This window comes from Nannobrachium achirus (genome assembly GCF_963921795.1).
Source record: "Nannobrachium achirus genome assembly, chromosome: 7".
Lineage (NCBI taxonomy): Eukaryota > Metazoa > Chordata > Actinopteri > Myctophiformes > Myctophidae > Nannobrachium > Nannobrachium achirus.
Window position 1 is genome coordinate 48,168,666 of NC_137816.1, and position 22,500 is coordinate 48,191,165.

The window sequence follows — 22,500 nt, forward strand, 5'->3', positions numbered from 1 at the left end:
AGGTGATGATCAGGGGCCAACATTTTTACGACTCCCTAATAAAATAAATAAACTGCGCTGAACGGCAGCACAGCAGTCTCTGCTCTTTTTTTCTTTTGTGTTGGGGAAGGACGGCCAGGCTGGCGTTGTATCCGCGTGGTATTCAAATTGAGAGGGGCCATTGTCCTGGGGCAAGAGGGGCATTCATCTGGGGGGAGAGAGAGAGAGGAAGAGAGAGAGAGAGAGAGAGGGAGAGAGAGAGAGAGAGAGAGAGAGAGAGAGAGAGACCGCGGTGGGCCATTTTCAATGGGGCCTCGGCTGACATCATCCTCTGGGGACGAGAAAAGGCCCTTCAAATGCTGGGGAGGGGAGGTGGGGGGAGCATCAGAATAATCTGAATAGCTTCTTTCATAATTAGTCTCTCTCTCTCTCTCTCTCTCTCTCTCTCTCTCTCTCTCTCTCTCTCTCTCACACACACACAGGCTCACACACATGCGCACGCAGACAGACACAAGACACAGACACCCAAACATATGGAAACACAGACGCACACACTACACATTAATTAGGCAAAGCAAATGTTTTTGGAGCAACCTCTTGAAGGGCCAGGGCATTGAAATCCCGAGTGTGAATTTAACTCTGAAAGTGTAAAAGAATCATCATAAGGGTACTTTTAAGTGTATGGGGATTTTAATGTTTCAAATGAAAGTGAAGGTGCCTTTATTTCCACATTACTGGAAATATAGCTCCCTTTGTATGTATGTGTAATCATCTCTCCTACCCGTTCAGTCATACAGCATTTTGATGCATACCGCTAAAGTGTAAACTGCTGAATATTAAAAATCTGAAGTGCCGGCTGACATGAGAGAGAATATAACACTCTCACACACACGCACGCTGCCTTGGTGCGTGGGACAAACCAATCCAAACACAAACACGCTCCTCTAAAATACGTGAGTCACACAGTGCTGAGGCAGCCTGCATGCCAGCGACGGATTAGGATATATCGTTGTTGTCGGGTGGAAACATTGTATGTCCAAAACCGTTCGTTTCATATTTATTATTTAAGATAGTGGAGATAGCCGAACTACAAGCACGCAATGAATCGCACTGCGAGGCGTTGTGTGCTTGTAGATCTGACAGTCTTGTATGATGAAGCAGGGCTTTACTTTACGAAAAAAGGTGCGAATTTGAAACTTGGAGATGGAGATACAAGGTTTCTGCCCATCAGTGAGTATATGCTCTCAATTCACACACACTCAGCTGGGCCAGGAAAGTGTGCGTGAGTGTGGACGGCTGTGTGTGTGTGTGTGTGTGTGTGTGTGTGTGTGTGTGTGTGTGTGTGTGTGTGTGTGTGTGAGTGTGAGTGAGAGAGAGAGAGAGAGAGAGAGAGAGAGAGAGATTCCTTTGAAGAAGTTTCAGGCAGGTAAATTGAAGGCTTTGCAGTGTAATTAAAACCCAGGTGAAATGGGTAGCTGTCATTCACAGAGCTAGGAAACACAGGAGGTCAAGGAGCCTAGGGGTGACCAGAGCAGTGGGGGAAGAACTATTCACATTTAGGACTTGAAGGTAGGGTAAGTGATATTTTTGGTTAAAACTAAAAAAAAAAAATGTCTGATAAACTCAAAGCTTTATCTTCTGATAGTAATCACTGCATTAGCAGTGGTTCTCAAAGTGGATTCCAGGGACTTTGTGGGTTCCTTTATGGGGGTCTAAATTGACCCAAGCAAGTCTGTAACTCTAACAATATAACCATTTGGTTCCATGTGTATGCTGTCAGAGTTAAGGGGAGACCTTGAAATGTAAATGTTTGAGAAACACTGCATTAGAGGGTTTGTTCATTAACAGGGATCTCCTAGCCTGGTGGTAGACCATCCCGGTCAGTCACGTTAGTTCACGTTATCATGAGTCTTCTGCAGACCCGCCTGGCCCCAAGTGCCAGTTCATGTGACCAGGATGGTTTACCAGGCTAGGGATCTCCCAGCTCTCCAGCTCTTTAATAAACACTGGCAACTGGTAGTTCATATTTGAAGACATGGGCAGGAGGAGGGTTTTCTTCCACGTTTATCAACCCTATAGCTTGGTAATTACTGACGCACCTGTCGTAGGTGTGCAGAGGTTTTGTCCGTCTATGCACAAGAAATGAACGCTGACAGAATGTCACCGAATTACTATTCTAAACAGAGGTTTTTCCACCTCCCATATCAGACATGTGGATCTATAGAACATCATACAAGACGTGAAATAATCCTCAATATCCTCAATATTAAGAAATATGGAGCCCTGATCCATATAGTGACCATGTTGTAACATGATATATTATCAAGAAAGTCCAACTGTCTCTATAGGCAGATTCAACTGTGTAGGACAGGCTGGGAGTTTTGGAAAACAGTCACATTGAATGAACAGGGAAATTCCCTTCCCCGTTGTATTGCCAGTAACCCTGGAACCTCTCATTCATTGACTAGCCATAGCAGCCTTTTTTTAGAAGCTGTACAGTAAATTGGTTTAGGGTCAAGGGACATCCCTACCTGATTCATCTGCAGTCTCTGACACTGATGGGACTTGAGTCAGCGCCTGACCTGTCAGTCATGTGCTGCCCTGCACATATCTAGCCTGGGGCCAGCCTATATACTAATGCAGCTAACTAGTAACTGCAGTATAGATCCCCTCCTTGTTTTAACCATAGGTTTAACATGTGTGGGGATGTCTAGCTGGCTAGGCTAGCACATATCAGCATTTATAAAACTGTGTTGATTTGCAAAAAATAAGCCTTGCCTCTGAACCTCACGTATCGACTTAAATGTTGACCATTTTGCCAACAAAGTTTATCAGATGAACTTGGCTCTGGTCCATTGCGTTGAAGGAGTTCTCCTTAGCGCTACGTCACGGATGAGCCCTTGCACTCATACCCCAGGCTGCTCAGCCTCTCGTCTTAAGTAAAAATAAAAAATACACTTTTGCTACTCACGTACGCTGTTGAAAGCTACATATCTACACGTCTTATATACACTTTTTGGCAAATAGAATCTGGTATTTTTTTTTCTATTGACAAGTTCGCAAGAGAGCGCAGTAAACTAAAAAAAAAAAAATCCCGGCGAAATTTCAGGCCAAAAAGTGTATTTTAGACGTGAGGTGGGGGCTCTGAGTGTTCCCACAAAGGAAAGCAGCCTGGACTATCGTGGTTGTGAGCACACAGGCTCATCGGTCCTATAGCGTTAAACGGAACTCCTTCTAACGCTATGGACCAGAGCTAAGCTAAACTCTACCCCCACTTCCTCCAAGTACAAAATATACAGCAGGTAGCGGCGAGTACTAAACCCGCATAGGAACAACATAGATGTGACATCTCTTTGTGGCTGCTGTTAGAAAGTAACGACACGTCAACAAGCAACAGTGTTTTGTGAATTCTCACACACGCCCCACTGTACCCCACCACAACCCCCCCCCCCAACACACACACACACACACACACACACACACACACACACACACACACACACACACACACACACACACACACACACACACACACACACACACACACACACACACACACACACACACACACACACACACACACACACACACACACACACACCACTGCACAGCACCCTCCACCCAACACACACACAAGGACATCCAGACAGCGTTGTGTCTCTATCGTTACCGTTATTAAATACCAGTAAGTACGCCCTAAAGGGCAAGGTCGCGCTGAAACTACAGAGACTGACACAATACGTATGTCCATATATGGGCATTCCCAGATATGGGCTTAATATTAAGGTTATCATTAGCCTAGTAAACTGACTCCTCCCATCTTCGCAATCGAATGAAGGCAGGAAGAGACTGGTTTACGAGGCTAGGTTATCATGGGACTGACACAATATGTCCATATATGGGCATTCCCAGATATGGGCTTAATACTGATGACATCAGGGATCTAGGCCATATATGGAGCGTGACATGAGGGACGGACGGACGGACAGACAGACATGATCTGCAGGTTTTCATACTAAATGCGACCGGTCACAAAAAACATACACATACAATGGATAGATGCAAAACAGGCACACACACACACGTCACACACACACGCACGCACGCACACACACACACACACACACACACACACACACACACACACACACACACACACACACACACACACACACACACACACACACACACACACACACACACACACACACACACACACACACACACACACACACACACACACACACAGACATCCATTTGCAACTCTTAAGAGTTAACTGAACACTGCAGACTGTGCTGAGTGTCACCACAGGCCATCGTTGGCGCTCCACATCCAGTGTCCTATATGCTGGGTACAGCCAGGCCTGCTGACTCATGGCCCAGTGTGTCACCCAGAGGGTGGTGGTCCTGTGTGACGCACACAGGCCGTCCCCTGCAGAGAGATGGAGCGACAAGAGCCGGGGGAACCACGCTGAGCCCTGCCCTTTTGTTGACAGGGACTTTTCTGGAGGGGAGTAGTATTTTATTATGTTGGGCTGTGTCGTGTTTTTCAGTGGTGGAAAGTAACTAAGTGCAGTACATTTACACAAGTACAGTACTTCTCGGACAGACATGAACTGCAAGGTTTCACACTAAATGGTAATAAGGTATGTTTTACTTTGTCAGTAATTACACATCAACTCCACTACATCTCAGAGGCAAATATTGTACTTTTACTCCACTACAATGATTTGTGTTGTGTTGTGTTGTGTTGTGTTGTGTTGTGTTGTGTTGTGTTGTGTTGTGTTGTGTTTAAAGAGGAGGCTTTAGGCCAAGTTTGGGCCCAAGTCACAAAACATCAGGACAACCGCTGATTACAGCACAAGCTGAGGTTTGGGACTGTGACAGCCTGTGTGTGTGGTTCTATGTGTGCAGCATATGTGATGGTGAATGTGTGTGTGTGTGTGTGTGTGTGTGTGCGTGCGTGCGTGCGTGCGTGCGTGCGTATGCATGCCTGCGTGATTCTATAGGAAATGAGAAGTCACTCACCAAGACCAACAACTCTTTGGAATCTCTGCCTCTTTCATCTCTCTGCTGTTGTTTGTCAAACAGTGACTTGTAAGTGGAACGCTGTTTACTAAGCAAACACCACAGAACAGACTGCAACCATAATACCACCATCTGTACGTTTCACAATACCTTTCTATCCTCTTATGTCATTAAACCAGAATCATTCCAAAATCATTCCACAGTTCTCCACCATTGGATCCATTTGGGTTTCATCTAAAGAAAGCGAGGATTCCATTCTGGACCGGTGGGTCCTTTTGGTTCCTTTTGTACACTCTTCCGAGTTAAATTATCACTGAGGATTTACTGTGCAATAAGATTGTATGTATTGCATCTTGTCTTTTTGTTATCTAAAGAAAGTAGGGATTCCACATTGTGTTGGCCTTGATGACACAAATGGCAGGTAAGCTTCACAGAGAGACCCAGCATAGGGGAAGTACAATAGCCAGGTAGGATTCAAACCGACCAGCAAGAACAAATGTAGCTACAAAGATGGACAGCTTAACCACTACAACACTTTTCCCGCTTTCCATTCGAGCTCTCTGAAGTCAAAGTTATGTTCATGTGTGCGTACAGCACAATGACGTTTCTATAGTTCTCACATTATTACATATACTGTACTTGGACAGAGCTATAGTTGCCTTTCCAGGCCAGTTCCCCTCGATAACTAACGTGACAATTAGCCTCGTTACTGACAGGGTCCAGTGAAAAACCTCAAAAGCATACAAAACACTTCACACGCCATTATGAACTGATCTATGAAACTGAGGGAGAGGCACAACGTTGCCGTAAAGCGCTATCTCTCACGAGAAGCTTTGGCTCTTTGGTCTGGGGATCTTAAAAGGTTCTGGCTAGGTAAGGGTAATAGCAGGTAATGGTACTGAACCGAGGGCCGAGTGGACCATGGACACGCTCCGATAACACTGCTTTTCTTCTCCTGTACCTTTTCAAAGCCAGAGTAAACTTTTGAACTTCAGAAGCAAAGCTATAGTGAAACGCAGATGTTTTCTTTCTCGTGGTCTATGCTCTAAAGCGGCAGTTTCCCCAACTGGTTAGGACTGGAATTATGCCCGCGGTGTCCTGCGACCCTCCTTTGGGTCTCGACTTTCTGGTAGACAGTCACACATCGTTCTAAAGATATCCAAGAGTTTACAAGGCATGTTGGCAAGCAGTACCATGTCCAGCAGTTAAAGAAACATCCCAGCCTTTAATCCTGTCTGTTTACATTCTAATCCTCTCAAAAGGACATGAATTGTTTCGTGTTGTATTTTCACTATTCCTGCGGGGGCCGTCAAAAGTCATGCTGGGAAACGTAGTACAATCAGACACCGAAGTTGAAGTGTGTTGAACATCAAAGGACAACGTTTGTTAGTTTCCCGCGTAAGATAATCTTTGAATAGTAGTGTCTTTAAACAGATATGCATTCGCAGACAGCCTAATACCTGCCTCTGGCCTGCGTGTAGTGTACCTCCTCTCCTCTATAAATAGGCCAGGCCTCCTGATTGGCTGTGTAAGACCTGACTTGACCTCAGACCCGCCTATTTTAGGCTCGCTCCCTCTTTCATCTTCCACTCTCTTGCTCAACGCCATGAACTAACCAAGTCCATACATATGCTTACACATCTTTGTTGTCCACCCAAACCCCATGGCGGTTGGGACTCTGCCCTGTATGGCTATTATGATAACGTTACAATCTCTTCTCTCTCCATCTCTCTGGTCTCTTACCATTTTGTAGTGCTCACAGGAGGATCGACTGTGGTCCCGGACAGGAACCCTGAGGTCCACACACACTGGCATGCTGGGAGGGTCTCACACCTGGGGGGTTCAGTTGGCCCGAAGAGGCAAATAGGTCATCTGGGAGCTCCCAAAAACATCCAGAACGCCCAGGGACCGGGTTGTTAGCGCTGTCTTTGTACTGTCAACACGGTGACTATAGCCCAGCTACACTGACTGCCCTGTTCTTCTCCACATCTGCTGGCCCTGAACTTTGTCCGTAGTACCACACTCTGTCACTACACTGTGGATTATCTGTCCTTGGATTACACCTCCGTTCTTCTCCCTCGCTCTCTATCAGCCCCTCGGAGAGGCACTGAGGCTTCACATACCTTTTCACTCTTCAAATTACCACCCTCACTCTCTCTCTCTCTCTCTCCCTCTCTCTCTCTCTCTCTCTCTCTCTAGGTATCTTGGTTTCTGAGTCAGCCACCCTGACTCAGTCCCTCCCTCCCTCCCTGTCCCCCCGCAATAATGGCGCTGACCTCCAGAGTTTCCCACCCACCCCTTGTCTTGTCTTCACCTCTGCCTCCAACACATCTCCAGGCACCTTGGGTGCATAGATGAGTTCAGGGGAGCCTCTCTGTAACCCCCCCCCCCCCCCCCCCCCCCCCGCTCCTGTTGTTCAGGCGGATAACGTAGACATGATGGATGCTACTGTTCCGGAGGTAACAGATAAACACCTCCCAGGGGCCCCTGTCCTGGCCCCCTACTGCACACCTGGCACTGTACATCACACAAATGCATGCACACACACATGCAAATATGCGCGCGCACACAGACACACGCACGCACACACACACACACACAAACACCTCAGCTTTCATCCTTGTTACTCAAGCAGCCTGTAAGTTGTGCAACACGCAGATGAGCTCACTTCAAAGCAGAGATTTCCTCTGGTAGTGTATACCAGTGGTACTCAAATAAGTGCCATGTCAGTGGACCCCACTGCCATGTCAGTGCACACACAGATCCACACTTAATTACATTTTGTCCCAATGGCCTCGTTAATATTCTCGGATGTGATTTGCATATTAAGTGTCCGTGCTATAGGGTTAAGGTTGTATGGTCTACCATTTCTTGTTTCCCTTTTCCTCTTCAAATCTGCACATTGGGGCGCAGACAGCCTAGGTGCGAACCCCATAGGCTCTAATGCCAGACAGTGAGTTTGATTCCCGTTGACCATTTCTGCAGGTCACTCTCCGACTCTCTCTCTCCGTTTCCTGTCTCTCTATGCTGTAACCATCAATAAATGCAAGAAAAGTCCCCCCAAAATAATAGAAATATATAAATCTGCTCTGCCCAGAGACCCACAGCCAATGTGAATGTGATCTGGGGTTTTCCATGGCCCAGGGCCCCCTGAAATCCCCACGTCTGCCATGCGGATGCATTATCCTACCCCACGTTCACACACTGATAAACATGCATTCTCTCTCTGCCTATACCACCCTATAAGAAAATCCCTGCACAGGGACCTCACCAGGGGGGAAAAGTGAGACTAGGGCCCAAGGTGGAGGGGCCTTAATTATTTTATACTTTAGCTATTGAAAAATAGTAGATATACAAGCTCACAGCGCGGCACCGAGTGCCACGCTGCAAGCTTGTAAATCTGCTATTTTTGAAAAGTCGTGAAAATGTGTGCAAACATTTGAATATAAGTATTTTTTATGCAAACATTTGTAACTAAAACTTTGCTTCTGGGGGGTCCCTGGAACTAAATATTTTGAGATGGGGCTCCATGGCAAAATACATATCATTTTGGGGGTCCTTCACATGAAAAGGTTTGAGCACCTAGAAACATCGGTTTTTCAAAAAAACGTTAGAAGGATTTGAAATATTCAAAGACTTGTTCACGAATTTTCAAAAGTTAAAGCACAAAATAATGCGTAATAATGCATTCCCAGTCTAAATGGGTTAAACCCCCTCCCCCTATGAAGAACATTCATGGGGGGGCCGCAGTGAATCCTTGTACCCAGGGCCCAGAATTTGGTGCGACACCCCTCTCCCTGCACCTCTCTGCTGATGGGCCAGCAGCTATGCTATAGCCATGATGATGCTCGACGATGCTACAGGGCTGGGGGAGATGGAGGGGGTGGGGGTGACATGTGGCAACACTTCGCCTCCGGCCCAGCTGAGCCCACCCTCCAGATGGCTTATGGGAAGAGTTAAGGATGGATGGATGGGTAGGTAGATAGACACCCCCCCCCCCACACACACACACACACACACACACACACACACACACACACACACACACAATCTGAACCAAGAACGCAGAAAGTGGAAAACTGAGATTGGCATGTGTGCAGATTTATTTGTGTATACTGTATTTGTGGGTAGATAGATACCTTCATTATCCCAAGGGGGAAATTCAGTATTTATGTATGTGTGTGTGCGTGTGTGTGTGTGCGTGTGCGTGTGCATGTGCGTGTGCGTGTGCGTGTGCGTGCTGGGGATTATCACAGAGATATATATATTAATAAAATGTATCCCACTTCTTCCCCTGTCATGCCTAACGTGTTAAAACACACATTGAGACATTGATACATGGGGCAACCAGATCACAAAACCCAATTTGTCTCCTGTTTATGTTTCTTAATGGAAGCTATATCCTCTCAGCTGTCTCAGCATTCAGTGGACACACACACACACACACACACACACACACACACACACACACACACACACACACACACACACACACACACACACACACACACACACACACACACACACACACACACACACACACACACACACACACACACACACACACACACACACACACACACAGCCAGATGGTTTATTAGAAATCAATACCCGTGCGTGATATGACAACAGAGTGACGCGCTGCCCGCGACCATGGGGGCCACTGCCGACTCTGTCTGGGCCGGCAACTGCTGTGTTGTGCTCTGTATACTATAAACCATGGGTCTTCAACAGGGGGTCCGGAACCCCAAGGGGTCCTCAGAGATACTACAGGGGGTCCTCCAAATGTTTGAGTGATAGAAACTTTTTCCCCCTATTTTATATTAACCACTTGAACCCTGGTGTCAATATTCTGAGAACTTTAGCCAAAAATAGCAGATCTACAAGCACACAACACCTCGCAGCTTGTAGATCGGCTATTTTCAGCAAAGACCTTTGGTATAGAGGGGAAAAAGAGCAGACTAAGTACAGAGTGAAAGGTCAAGTTTATTAAGTATTGACAGTTCAAGTGGTTGAATATCTGAACCCACAAATTGACATGAATCCAAAATACACTGATGATTGTGCTGTCAAACAATGAAACTATATGGAATCTATGAACAGGTTGTGGGGTTCCCTGCTTCATCTCTCTCAACTAAGGGGTCCTTGGCCTGAAAATGTTGAAGACCCCTGCTATAAACAGTATAGGCCTAATATGTCCCTGGGTTGAAGGGAGTGATGGAAGGACACAGTGGGAGATAAGCTTGCACTGGCAATGGTCAGTTATCTCCCCTTGGGCTGATACGGCAGCTGAGCAATCAATGTAGTTAAGAAATAGATTTTAAAAAAAACGTGTTTCCAAATATGGTTTAATATATTCATATCTTCAAACATACACGCTCCTCTAATGTTACTAGTCTCCACAGAGAGAGGGAGATTTGCTTTCTCGCTTGCTCTATCTCGCTCACACACACACACACACACACACACACACACAAGAAGTACGCGCACACATGCACGCATGCATGCATGCACGCAGCACGCACACACAAACAACCACAGCCACCGCTGCCTGTCACCACAGGCCAGCCCCAGGCAGAACTCTACTCCGCTAGCCCCAGCATGAGTCCATGGTGGCTGGTTTTGCAGGATGTAGAGCCTCCCTTGAGTCCCTTATCATCCTCAACTCCCTCTCTCTCCCTCTCTCTCTCTCTCTCTCTGTTCTCTGTTACAACACACACACACACACACACACACACACACACACACACACACACACACACACACACACACACACACACACACACACACACACACACACACACACACACACACACACACACACACACACACACACACACACACACACACACACACACACACACACACACACAGCTCTCTCAAGTGGCTTCAGCCCACAGAGTGCTGAAGCGGGCCGGTGCAGGCCGAGTCTAAACGAGCCCTCATGTCTGCGCTTGCTCTGTGCGGAGCCACATGAAAGAGCTGCGGTGCAGCGGGGCAGAGAGGAGGACACGGAGGCCGTACAGCAGGCAGATGGTCTGCTGTGGGTTCCCTCTCTCTCTCTGGTCCTGTCTGACAGGCTCTCACTGTGATACTATATGGACTGTGTGTCGCATAGTGCAGTGTTTCTCAAACTTATACATTTCAAGGTCTCCCCTTAACTCTGACAGTATACAAATGGTTGTCAACTGTCAGAGTTACAGACTTGTCTGGGTCAATTTAGACCCCCATAAAGGAACCCACAAAGTTTCTGGAATCCACTTTGGGCGCTTTTCGGTTTGTGTGCGTTTTCCCACACGCACGCACACACACATGCAATGCACACACTCATATCATAGAGAATGTACAACCTAGACAGGTCACATGAGTTCAAATGAAAAGATGGGAGTTGTGGGAATTGAGGACGCTGGCTTCGACTGTTCACCGCTTCACCTCCCAATGTATGAATGAATGGACCATTGTAAAGAGCTTTGAGCACTTGGAGAAGTGCTATAAAAATGCAATTCATTATTATAAAACAGGGTAGCACTAAAATATTGCAAAAATAAACATCGCTCAAAAGACGAAGTGAGACATCTTTGTTTTCTGTGATTTGGTTATTCTGTGTTGGCTGCTTTTTGATGATCATTTGAGGATTCTGGTAATTTCCCCGGTAGGAAGCCAGTGTGTGTTAGTATTAATGCAGTTTGATTGATATGCCGCAGTCAGTGCAGATCCCATAAGCTCACAGAAGGGCCCTTCATCAATATCAGATAATCAATAGGTTTTTATTATTGGAGAGTGGATCATAGACATTGACTTCACTTCATGAAGTAGGAAAAGGTCAATTTCATTTCGCAAAATGCATCCACATGGTCAAGTGTGTGTGTGTAATCAGTTTTTCTCTCACTCACACACATATACACCAACCCCCCTAACCTACACACACAACCCTCTCTTTACACACACGTTGTTGACCCCATGCCCTAGCGGTCTGCTGTCTGCCGAGGAGTAGCGTGGGGGTCAGCGGTGTGTAATTAAAAAGGCTGTGTTATCAGCTCCTCTGTAGACTCCAGTAATCACCTCCTCTTCCTCTCCATCTCCCCTTCCTCCTTCCTCTGTAATCCACGAGTGGATGGAGATAAGCACCGTGCACCCACGCAGAGACAGATAGAGAGATATGGCCAGAAAGGCAAATGAGAGAGAGAGAGAGGGAGTCTGTTTTTACGAGCGCAATTACAGTATTTCACTGGGTTGTTTTGCAAATGATCACTATTGTCGTGCGCCGTAAAAGGTGTTTAATAATGTTAAATGTTAGAGAGAGAGCACGCAAGAGAGCATTTAAATGCAGTGTTCACAGGTACTTGCCATTTCATCTAAACCTTGCGATCAACAACCATTTTACAATGTAATTTCCTCCACATTGAGCAGCACTGAGCTTTGTCCATTGTCTATATCTGGTCTCCTGTCTGAATGTACTCATTCATTTCCGTTTTACTGTTTGGACCCAATGTGTTATACAATTGTGTCAATAAACTAAGTTTTTAGTTTAGTTTAGTTTGTTTTGATCCAGTAAAGCTGGCTACACACTGCTGCGTTTTTTCGTTGCAAAATGCATTTTTCAGGTCAAAGAGAGAGAGCAAGGGACCCAGTGGTCCGAAAATAAATTTGCAGTGTGCAAACGTGATTGACATAACGTGACGGTGATATCTTTATTTACGTGCTCCGAAATTCGCTCCCATTTGGATGAAAAAACACAGCAGTGTGCCACGACATTAAGGGCAAGATCCCACCGCGACGTGATCAACATTATCACAACACATTTCACGTCGTAATCCAACATTTTCTTTCTGGTAGATCGAAAAGGTATAGGCTGAAGCTCAAAGCTTATTTATGCCTATCCTTTCTATAAGTCGGTTTGACGGTTTCATTTAAAAAGTTCATAGTGAATGAACAAGTAACTACCGGTAACTAACTACTGTACAATGTTGAGGTGTGATAATGTGAGTGCTATACTGTATATGTACAATACCTTAACCGCCATGTTGTTATCAGCATGTCCCACATCCCCAGTATTTATGTACAGTCTGTCACGCCAAACAGAGGGAAATAATGCGGAACCGCATGCGTTTAGTTCGCTTTAAAGTGTGTGAGAGAGTGTGTGTGTGTGTGTGTGTGTGTGTGTGTGTGTGTGTGTGTGTGTGTGTGTGTGTGGTTATGTCAGGTGTCTACTGTCTAGCCGATATGTTTGTCTGCCTGTATTTTGTATGTCTGCCTTGTCTGTCTGTCTCTGTCTGTCTGTCCGTCTGTCTGCCCGCTTCTTTTTCTGTCAATCATTCCTATGACTATTAGCAGCAGATCAACACACACAAATACACACACACAGGTGCTGTTTCATGCAAATCGCTGTGGTCACATGGTTTGGTGTTGTTAAACCTACTGTTAACTTTCCATGTAGACATCAAAGCTGAACTAGCATCAGGTTAGACTGGGGGGGTGGGTGCATTTTGCACACTCAACACTTACTGTGTAATGTTTGCAATGTGACACCACACACAGACGCGCACGCACACACAGCCACACACACACACACACACACACACACACACACACACACACACACACACACACACACACACACACACACACACACACACACACACACACACACACACACACACACACACACACACACACACACACACACACACACACACACACACACACACACACACACACACACACACAGGCATGTGTCCTTCAGAGGTAGAGGTTTGATGGCTTAACTCCGCACCGGTCTGTCCTAATCCCACCTGAAGACTTCCAACTCATGCTCAGCTTTCCTACCTCAGTTAAAACAAAACTCTCCTTATTAAAAATAGAAACACTGAAAGCTGTACAGGAACAGCACGTTGTCGAGCTTTTCATCAACAAACCGACCCGGCGTTGACACAACTTCATCAACCACGTTTCAGTCACTAAAACAGCTACTATAAGGAAAACAATTGTACGTTGCATTTGTACGTTCAATCAATCCAGAAGTGTTTGGCCTACCAGTTTCATGGTGAAGTTATTCTGTTCCCAGCGACACAGCATCAGACTCATCTTCAGTCCTTCCTTCTTCTGTCTGTCTGTCTGTCTGTCTACCAACAGACACCTGTCTCAGGTCTGCTGCTGGAGGGCCAGACACAGCTGTGTGTGAGCCATCATCATCATCAGAGAAGAAGTGTGGGAGAAATACCACCACCACCGCATGACTGGACCAGCATCCAACAACCCTGCTCCACCGTAACCGCTCCGCCAATAGAGCAGCAAAATAATCCAGAGAGAGTCAGATGCTCTTCCTTAGCTTCAGCAGCAGGACTGTATGGCTGCCTGGGGCCCACGCTACACACTCACTCAGCACCTCCAACCTCCCCTCTCTCTCTCTCTCTCTCCTCTCTCTCTCTCTCTCTCTCTTTCTCTCCTCCCACTCAGGGCTCAGGAGGAGGGAGTGAGGAAAAACAAACTGCAGGAGACCAGCGTGGAGCAAGAGCGTCCAAGCTGCCCCGGCCTCGTAGAAAAGGGAGCTGCAGCCTCAAACCAAACCAAAACGCTATGGGCAATGAGAGGAGGTGTAGCAGGAGAGAGAGAGAGAGAGAGAGAGAGAGAGGAGGAGGAGAGGAGGGGTTAGAGGAGGAGAACCCCCCACCACACACTTTCCTCCCTCCCTCCCTCCCTCCCTCCATGGGACGCCCACGGCTACCCATTGTGCCACCGCTCTTCAGTGAACCTCCAACTGGCCGTGTGTCCGTCATACGGATGGATGGGGGGGGAGAGGGCAGAACTCTTAACCTTACACCCCACCGCCCCACCTACACACACACACACACACACACACACACACACACACACACACACACACACACACACACACACACACACACACAAAACCAAAGACATGGAAGGGGCAAATAGAAGAGTATGTGCTTCATAAGAGCAGAGCGGCTCTGAAGGCCAGCATGTGTGTGTGAATGTGTGTGGTTTGAGTCCTCGAACAAACACTCGCATGCACGTGCATACAAAGTACGAAAGTATTGGCATCAAAATGTAGTTAAAGCCCAATATTTGGACCGAGATGTAGTGGAGTAGAAGTAAAAGTATTGGAAATTGGAAACATTCAAGTAAAGTACAAAATAAAAATCTACTTTTTTTTGTACTTTACTTGAATGTATGTGTGTGTGTGTGTGTGTGTGTGTGTGTGTGTGTGTGTGTGTGTGTGTGTGTGTGTGTGTGTGTGTGTGTGTGCGTGCGTGCGTGCGTGCGTGTGTGCGTGCGTGCGTGCAGTGGTGTAAAGTACATTTACACACACACACATGTCCAACCAAACTGAACTGTCGCTAATGTTTATTTAGTTTAACTGGTCCCTGTGCTTTCTTTATGGTATAAAAACATGTCATACCCCCCCCCCCCCTCCTAAAAACACCACACAAAGGCAACAGTCCACTCTCTGATCAGCCATGTCCCACAATGTATTGCAGCACTGCAGTGTGTATTTATATACAGCATGTGTGTGTGTGTGTGTGTGTGTGTGTGTGTGTGTGTGTGTGTGTGTGTGTGTGTGTGTGTGTGTGTGTGTGTGTGTGTGTGTGTGTGTGTGTGTGTGTATGAATGAGCGTGAGTATAGAGAGGCCCCGCATGTGTGCATGTCCGCAGCGCGGGATGTCCTCTGCTCGGGCGTTTGAGCGCACTCCAACCCCCTGCGTGCACCCACCCCGCCGCGGACCACAAATTACAAGCCGGATTGGAACTGTTGGGACCGGCCCAACATTTAGACAGAGTTCCCACAGTGGGGGGAATGCCTGATCATTTCCAGGAGTCTCAAGTAAAAAAAAATAACAATATATATACTGTAGCCTATACTGTTTAAATATAAACACACTGCATATAACCATGCGCTTAAGTTTGCAATTCTTTCTGCCGATGCAGCAAGAAAGTACTGCCAGCAAATAAGCCTTCTTGATTCATGAGTTTCAGAAAAGAAGAAATGTTGGGTACAAAATTTTGACACCCTATATTTCTGTCCATGCAACAGCTACTGGTGCAGTGTACTTTAAATGAACTCATAGGCATGAGGAGGCGCGTTGCATACACACAGCAAACTCTCTTTAACTTGTGTTTTGATGAAGGCTGGACTGGCTCAAAATCAAGTCAGCAATAAATGTTTTATGCCTCGTAAGAAATCTGTCAGTGCTTCCATCTCTGAGATGCCAATGTTGCAATAACTATCCAAGGCCCACCTCATCACTCGCTGAGGATCCAGAGCACATTCCCCTCCTTCCATGAGATGCCGCTACCACTCTACTAAACACACTCACTCCCTAGCTCCTATAAGCAGCCCGTGATTTAGTGACAAAGTACGATCCGGAGAATATGTCGGCATTTAGTGCGCGTGTTGAACCATTTTAGTGCCATCCTTTGAACAACCTCATTACACGCTGCAGCAGTGAAAGGGCCGGAGATACGGCCTCTTTCACTGCCTCTGTGAGGACAGAGATAAACCTCGCTGGTTCAGGGGGACAATAGGGGGACTAACCCCTGCCGTGGAGGGGGGGGGACCCTTTGTTTTCGAGGACCCCCGCCAACTGGTTCTCGGGGTCGGGGAGGGAAGATGGGGTGTGGTGCATGGGGAGGAGGGTTTGGGGGCAATGTTTTGGGGTAGTTCTGCTGCCTGGCTGTTCTGTGCTGGGGGGGGTGGGGGGGGCCATATGGGCTGGCTGGGGGCAGAGATTGGCCACACAAGAGCAATGGAGAGGAGAACCAGGCAAATATAGACTGTTCTCATTGACTCTCTCTCTCTCTCTTTGCTTTATGATTTTGGTATCCATAGAAATGTAACTTAAGACTCCCCACAGTATTCTCCTCTCTCTCCTTCCCTTAACCCGCTCTCTAAAACCTTAGCTTCAATGACCTACTATCTTCTCACCTACTTGCAGCTTTGTCTTAATTATCCGTCTCTCTCTAACTTCTAACTCTCCCACCTCGGAGAAACATACGTGGTATAATCACGATATATCATACTCATAGAAACATATGTGGTATAATCACCATATATTAGTAAGACGCCTCAGGGCGAGGTACATCAGGGCTTGTGGACATCAGGGATGTGGACACATCAGGGAGCACCATATATGGGCATAAAAGGGATTGTCACTGGTATCATAGGGATCTCCATATCTCCATATATGGGCATAAAAGGGATTTGTTCCCCCTGGCATCACAGGGATCTCTCTAACAGGGCATCATTAATATTGATGACATCAGGGAACTCCATATATGGGCATAAAAGGTATTCTGTTAAGTGTGACATCATAGTGAAGCCAGAGCGTGATGTCAGAGCGGCAAACCCACTCTGGTAGAGTGGTTCCCCTGACATCACAGTGACATCAGAGTATGATGTCAGAGAAGCAAACCCATAGACCGCAAAAATGTGTACACGGACGTTTCTCACAGATTATATAACATGCAAGGTACCTCACGATTAGCAACAACAACATTTAGCTACGATATCTACCACAACCTCACGGCGTAGTGTAGCAGTGGGTTGTTGCGATTAGGCAAGCAAGATATTCAATGTGTTCCAATGGACAGTTTGAATTTGACTGTCATAAATATTTAAAGATGTATATTAGTATATAAACATGCTAATCCTGTAGTAGCCTACGATTTCATCTGACTTTATCCTCGCCGTGTGTGTGTGTGTGTGTGTGTGTGTGTGTGTGTGTGTGTGTGTGTGTGTGTGTGTGTGTGTGTGTGTGTGTCTGTGTGTGTGTGTGTGTGTGTGTGTGTGTGTGTGTGTGTGTGTGTGTGTGTGTGTGTGTGTGTGTGTGTCTGTGTGTGTGTGTGTAGATCTGCTCAGGAGACAGTCATTAGTGTAATGTGATGCATGCTGATGATACAGAGTTAGTTTACATTATGAAGCGCTGAAGCACAACTCACGGCAGCAGCACTCTGAATCACACCGTGCCATCTGGGCCCTGGGTTGCCATGGGTACCAGCTGTGACCAGCTTGCGTTCAAAGTAAATCTGCATAGATAGCAATAAGCCTTGTGATGCATGCGTGTATTATTAAAATACATAGGAGACAGGTTTAGAATTTCGTTGAATATACTAATTGATCATGTGTCATTACTATGGTATCGTGGCCATCTTGGCTTTGTGTCGAAGTGTCCTTGAGCAAGACACTGAACCCCTAACTGCTCCCGATGAGCTGAATGGTTGCCTCCATTGTGTGTGTGTGTGTGTGTGTGTGTGTGTGTGTGTGTGTGTGTGTGTGTGTGTGTGTGTGTGTGTGTGTGTGTGTGTGTGAAAGGGCGACTGTAACTCACATAAGGTACAAGTGCTTTGAATAAAGGAACTATATAAATGAGGATCATTTATGTAGGCTAATACAATTTCATATACAGGTAGCCATCACTTAATATAGCTGAGATGGGATGTACATTTGGAGAGAGAGAGAGAGAGAGAGAGAGAGAGAGAGAGAGAGAGAGAGAGAGAGAGAGAGAGAGAGAGAGAGAGAGACTTTAGTCTCTTACTGCTCAGGTTTAGGTTCCTTAGGATTTAAGGGGAAGCTTAGAGATCACCTATGCCAGGCTGTCAGCTGAACAAGCATAGAGAAAGAAAGGGAGTGCACGCACGCACGCGCTCTGAAATCAGAGCTATAAGAGGTGGCTGGGAAACTCCCTGCAGTTACAGGTGCACAATAATACAGAGCCATGACTAAATGCATTCATATAAAGACAACTCATAATAAAACGGCGGGAGGCGGAGCGGCGCGGTGGCCGACCAGAGCGACGAGCGAGCGGGACAAGAGCCCTCTGGAGCGCGGAGCGGCTTTCGTTCCCGCTCCGCTCACATGCTCTGCATTGGTTGGAGGGGCACAAGGCCAAACTGAGGGGCCATGGTCTTCATGGCCTCCCTGAAATTACCGCCCTGGTCTTGGCCATATTCTGTATGGAGCGTGACATGAGGCGTGACTGACGCATGCGTGACTGACGCACGGGAGATGCAGGTTTTCATAGTAAATGCGCAATAACATTCACAACAACAGAACTGTGGTGAGAAATCATCTGAGATCATCTTGCCCTCTGTTGCCTCCGTGCAGTAAAAGGTCAACTAGCCTCCTGTTAAGAGGAAGATGACCCGGAGGCCGTCTCCCATGGGATAGGGCCTCCGGGTCATCAGGTGACATCATCCCTGCCCCCCCCTGCAGTGACCTCTGTACCTCCCTGGCCTCGCATGCTGCCTCTCCACACCTCCAGCCTGGCGTGTATCTATTCTGCATCTAGCATGAGGCAAGACCCAAAATCAGAGTGAATATTTTTAACTAAAATCTTTGCTTCTGGGCGTCCCCGGAAGAAAATATTTTAAGATGGGGGTCCGAGGCCAAATACGTATCCTTTTGGGGGTCCTTGACATGACCAAGTTTGAGAACCACTGATATAGCAACATAAGTCTTTTCAGAAAACCGTAAGGATTTAGAAGACATTTGTTGAATCGGCCTAATATGAGCGGTTCTCAAACTTTGTCATTTGGCCACGGACCCCCATCTTAAAATATTTTGTTCCAGGGACCCCCAGAAGCTTTGAGTTAAAAATGTTCACTCTGAATTTGGGCCTTGCCTCATGCTAGATGCAGAATAGATAAACGCCTCCAGCCCTGGTCCAAACCAGGACAGATTCAGATTCGATGATGTCAGTCTTAACTGTTCCTGCTGTCTCTAATCCTCCAGGGAGCAGTGGTTTAAAGTAACTTAAGTACAATTTTGAGTTATTTGTACTTTCCTTGAGTCATTTCCATTTCCAATACTTTTACTTCTACTCCGCTACATCTCAGAGGAAAATATTGTACTTTTACTCCACTACATTTATTTGAAAACTTTAGTTACTAGTTACTTTGTAGAATTTGATTGTTATTACAAAACATGCATTACCCAATTCAGCCCTATATTCTTCGGGCATTTGAAAATAGCCGATCTACAAGCTCACAATTTGTGAGCTTGTAGATCCGCTATTTTCAAACTTTAATTTAAGACTTTAATCATTTTGAACTTGTGACGTAGGACATTCTACACAATGACCACTTTCTACTTTTGGCACTTTAAGAACATTTTGATGCAGACACTTTCGTACTTTTACTCGGGTCTGCATCAATATGCCGACGGGCCGGTATTCCGACACTAAAACTAACCCTAACTCTAACCCTAACCCTAAACCTAACCTCAGTAACCGTGACGAGTAACTAACCTGCCGACGCTAGTCGGAACAGCGGCCCGTCGGCATATTGAGTGGACAGCCTTTTACTGAAGTGCATCGTGAATTCCGGGCTTGTAACAGAGTATTCCTACAGTACATAGCAGTATTGATCCGTTTACTTAAGTAAGTAAAAGTAAAGTACTTTTTCCACCACTACCAGGAAGAGAGAGAGAGAGAGAGAGAGGGAGGGACACCACTCAAGTCACAACGACCTGTTTGTGGGACACTCTGGGACACTTTACCACTGCAGTAAAGTAGAGAAAGGGGAAAGAGTGAGAGAGAGAGAGAGAGAGAGACAAGGGCACCTCTGGGAGGTCTCAGCATGGATGTTAGCCGTGGAGAGCAGCAGATGCTCCGACTGTAATGAATATGGTTCTGTCTTTCAGCCGTGACCTCACGCAGGAAGAAGAGGGGACAACGGCCTCAAAGGAAGTGAAAAAATCAGATCAGGGACGCATTAGAGCAGAAATGAGGTAATAAAAAAGGAAAGTGCTTATCCCCCCGCCCCCCTAACTAAGAAACCGCATTTGAGGACGGGTCCTTTCCTTCTTTTTTACAGAGGACGTGTACACACGTGCATGTGCAAAAAAAAAAAAGAATGATGTGTGGGACACATCCGGAGAACAGCTGACATACAAGCTCACGTCGCGTCGCAGATGCAATGATTGTGAGCTTGTAGATCACACTCGGCTGCGACGCCGGAACTGCCGCACACCTTCTGCGCAACGCACGATGGGACGTTGGAAACTTGTGGGTATAAAGATACATAAAGCTATAATAGAAGGGAACAAGCTCCTTATCCGCACTCCCAAGACAAGACAAATGGCTGCTAGTGTAGTGACAGTGTATTTATAGCAGGTGTGTGAGGTTTGTGGTCATACAGCAGTGGACAGAGGTGGTCATGATGTGAGAGTCTCTGGGCTATATTAGTGATCTGGAGTTTATGCTATAACCAAGCGGTACACTGACACCCTTTATCACTGCTGGCAATACTGTTATCAGCCAAAAAGATCTGCATGCTCAGTCACTATAATTTATCAAACGTTGTGCTAAGTATGCTATTTAGATAGATGCTACAGTAGGTTTGATGTCTACCTGCTATTCCTGTTGTGCATATTTGTTTTCTTAGCGCCATAATTACTTGCCCCCAAAAATCCTTGTAGCTTACACCGAACATGCATTTCGTTGCTCTGCATAAGATTCCTGCTAAATTGTGAATTGTAAAGGCATGTCCAAAAGATATTTAAAACATATTTCATGCTGTGAGGGCATTCTTGGGTCGAGAATTGATTTTTATTCTGCGGAGGACACTGCCCACATCACACGTCTGCTTTTATACTTTGTATAACAGCTCGTCCTATGTGCATCCTGTTGCTGGCTGCCGTAACCCAATTAGCAATGCAATTTCCCCTCTGGGATCATTCAAGTTTGATCTTATCAGTCTGGTACTCATAAGGCTGAGCAGGCAGTGAATGAACCGCACTCACACACTGAACCTAACAGGACACCATCTCTCACCTTACACTGTAAATCAAAAGCAATATAGTCCAATCTAGTCTTTTAAATTCCAGGCACAATGGACGCTCCCCAACAATGAATCTCTCAAAGTCCATTAAATCTGGATTTTACCCACAGCGCCTCCAGAGAAGACATATGTGTGTGTATAGTGCAGCCTTTCTCTCTGGCCTTTGTCATGGTAAAGAGCAATATATTCAGCCAGACCCCCAGGCCAGCCACTCTATGTCCTCCAGGGGTGAAGGGACATTAGCAATCCAATACAACAGCTAGGATGCCCTGCCTTTCACTCTCACCTGCTGGGACTGGCATGAAGAGAAGAGAAGAGAAGAGAAGAGAAGAGAAGAGAAGAGAAGAGAAGAGAAGAGAAGAGAAGAGAAATCAGAGGAGACAACTAAAGGGCATTCCCCCACCGTCCCAGACATGTAATACAGTTAATATCCTTCTTTAAGCTTCTCTCTGTGTTCAAGGTCTGTCTAGAGATGCTAGATAGGATGTATGTTTGCTATGAGATCATCTGAACCAATATTAGCATGAGTCTTAAGTATTAATCCACCTCTGCACTGGGCTGGCAGTGGTGCAGTGGTGTGTGGTTGTAAGCCAAGATAAGAGTTGACTGAGCCTTCATAAAGGTCTAATGAAAGACAGTCTCTGCACACAAACGCACGCACACACGCACGCATGAAGGCACACACACACACACACA

General features: G+C 46.3%; 1 protein-coding gene across 1 annotated transcript in view; it reads right to left on the bottom strand.

Annotated features, from left to right (window-relative positions):
• Positions 1–22,500, bottom strand: part of nav2a (neuron navigator 2a) — a gene marked incomplete at both ends in the record, with an annotated part of 152,021 nt that overhangs the window by 121,102 nt on the left and 8,419 nt on the right. The gene's annotated exons all lie outside the window — the stretch shown is intronic.